General features: G+C 38.1%; 1 long non-coding RNA gene across 1 annotated transcript; it reads left to right on the top strand.

The window, feature by feature from the left end:
- The first annotated feature begins 1,848 nt into the window (after positions 1–1,848).
- LOC108771859 (uncharacterized) lies at positions 1,849–2,276 on the top strand. The gene is made up of 3 exons (XR_001940656.1): positions 1,849–1,913; positions 2,010–2,083; positions 2,166–2,276. It is a non-coding gene; the product is annotated as an uncharacterized LOC108771859 (long non-coding RNA).
- The last annotated feature ends 491 nt before the right edge of the window (positions 2,277–2,767 follow it).

Raw genomic sequence — 2,767 nt, 5'->3', positions numbered from 1 at the left:
AGCACAAATAATTTTCTAAAATATGATCCAATATATTATACATTTTTCACTAAAAGTTTACTTTAATAAAATTTATCATTTCATTTCATAGTTTCGAATCGTATTATAGGACACGTAATACCCCTTCGTAACGAACGATCAGTAGGATTTGGACTAAGACGTCGTCTTAGGAGTAGAAGAAGTACCAGCACGTAAGTATTGAGAAAAATATTAATTAAACGTTAAGAAATTTTGATTATATTAAAATATTTTTTACTTTTTTCTTGGAAGAGTACGATTTGTATCGGAGGACAATAATATATTAAAAAAGGTGTCAGTACAAAGTGAACGGTAATTGTTCACTTTAGGGGAGCCACCTCCAATGACCTTGACCTTGACATATGTTGTCAAGGTCATAATCCTAAGTAACCTCTAACAAGTTTTAGCCATCGCTCGCCCTTCGTTAAAAAGTTATGAACATTTAAAGTTTTAAAAATAATGTATCATTTCTGCAAAAGGGTGTATAGGGTGCATAAAGCGACATAGAAGTTGCAAGCTCCTTCACAGAGAAAGAAATGGGGTGAGAGTCGCTTCACGTGAATGCAGTAAGTTTCATCCCCCTGCGGGGGGCTCCACGACTGTAAAAAATAACATAACCCAACTTATTTAGTGGTGTGAAGTAGCTCTCGCTTCGCGTAGAAAGTCGAAACCCATGTGCAACAGTACAATCATGGAACTGTTTTCGCATAGAAAGTCACATGCCTGTACTGTTGCACATGGGTTTCGACTTTCTACGCAAAGCAACAGCTACCTCAGACCACTAAATGGGTTGGGTTAGGTTATTTTTAACAGTAGTGGAGCCTCCTCGCAGGGGGAGCGGAACCTACTGTATCTACACATACGACTTTTATAATTGTACTGTGCACACACATACACACACACACACACGGGAGAAGTGCAAGGGGGCGGATCGTAGGTCCGCCCCCCTCCCTCACCCGCCCCGTCGATAGAAGTCTGCCCCAACAGTACAATCATAGCAACAGTACAATCATGGAAGTCGTGTGCCCCTTGGCAAGGGGGGGAGGGGGGTGAATGTTAACCTCGCGTGAAAAGTTTAACGTTCCTGAACAAGGAAAGGTGTAGAATAGTACTTAATATCATACATGTATTATATATCATATGTTAATTTTAAAACTATGATTATTAATAACTTTTTAACGAAGGACGAGCGACGGCTAAAACTTGTTGGAGGTTACTCAGAGTCATGACCTTGACAACATATGTCAAAGTCAAGGTCATTGGAGGTGGCTCCCCTAAAGTGAACAATTACCAAAAGGTTTAAATGTTTGAGTATCCTTTTTTGAATATGGCTTGAACTTTTCATTTTTATGATATGATTTTTTCGGATATCACTTTTTAGAGTACAAATATATTACAAATATATAAAAAAATGATTTAAAAATATTATATAACGAAAGAGAGTGAAATACGGCAAAAGAGAGAGGTGGTGGGGGAGGGGAAGGGGCGGTGGGAGAGGTCGCGGTCGGTCGAAGATGGTGAAGGTATGATTGAAAGGTGAGAGGGGATATTAGGAAGTTTTAATACGGCCTTGAATGCGGACAGAGAAGAAGAAGAAGGAGACGTTTCTTAATTTTTCATTAAAATCATCATTTTTCGACCGTTTGTATCTCCAGAACGGTTTGACCAATTAAAAATTTTTTTGGCTCAAATTATTCTTGGCGATGTCGCCTTTTAGGACATAATAACGTTTGATTCAAAATTTTTTATATTTTAGTAGTTATGCATCCCCCAAAAATTGACTTTGGTGGCTCGGGATAAGAGACTTGTAGTATCTTTCAGTTTTTGAACATGATCGGAGACACTACCGCGTCTCCTAATACAGCTTCCGCGTGACATCCCTGTCATTGCAATTGGTAAGTATTTTTTTCTAAAAAATAATCATGAAATCTAATTCACATGATATTGATGAAATGTAATAAAAAAGTAAAAAATAATTTTTGTTTTTTCAGATGATAATGATGAGGTTCGCGTTGCGAGTCCGTCATCTCTTTGGGCACTATAGTCTCATTAGTTTCTGTATCGTGTAAGTTCTTTTTTTAAAAAAAGTTAATAAAATATGCAAAGTTAAAATCAAAATTATAATAACGAAAAATTTTTTGCAACAGCGAACGAAGAAGTGTGAGAGGAAGAGCCAGTGATAGAAAAAGAGGAGGCGGAAGAAAAAGAGACGGAAGAAGAGGAGGAAGACATGGAAAATGATAATGATAATGATAATGATGATGATAATGATGATAATGATGACGAAGTTCACATCATCGAGGAAAATATTTCTAATATCGATGTTTACGTTAATCCGAATTAAGACGAAGAGGACGAGGCGACACAGGATGCGATAGAGGAAAATGATGAAAATATTACGCTCCTATCGGAAATAAAGGTAATTATTTTTTGTTTTTACTTTTTAAATTGCTTGTTACACGCGATTCTGAAATAAATATTTTTATCAGATATTTCTTATTCGCCCGTTTTACCGTCGCCAGAATATTAATTTTCCTCACGCGTGCACGTAATGTGCCCTATAACGCAACGCTGTTGCGTGCGGTAAATAGCCAGTACCTCAAGCCGTAGAGTTATTTCTCTAACTCCACGCAAAAGCGTTACGTTATGAAAAATAACGCAACGCAGTGGTAGCGCTCGTACAAATATCAACACGGAGAAACGCGCGCGACCGGAGCGTCCTTTCGGGGCATCTGGGGGGGGGGGGGGG

The sequence above is a fragment of the Cyphomyrmex costatus genome, unplaced genomic scaffold (assembly GCF_001594065.2).
Source record: "Cyphomyrmex costatus isolate MS0001 unplaced genomic scaffold, Ccosl1.0 scaffold100, whole genome shotgun sequence".
In the NCBI taxonomy this organism is placed as follows: Eukaryota; Metazoa; Arthropoda; class Insecta; order Hymenoptera; family Formicidae; genus Cyphomyrmex; species Cyphomyrmex costatus.
This window is presented reverse-complemented; position numbering and strand designations above follow the sequence as displayed.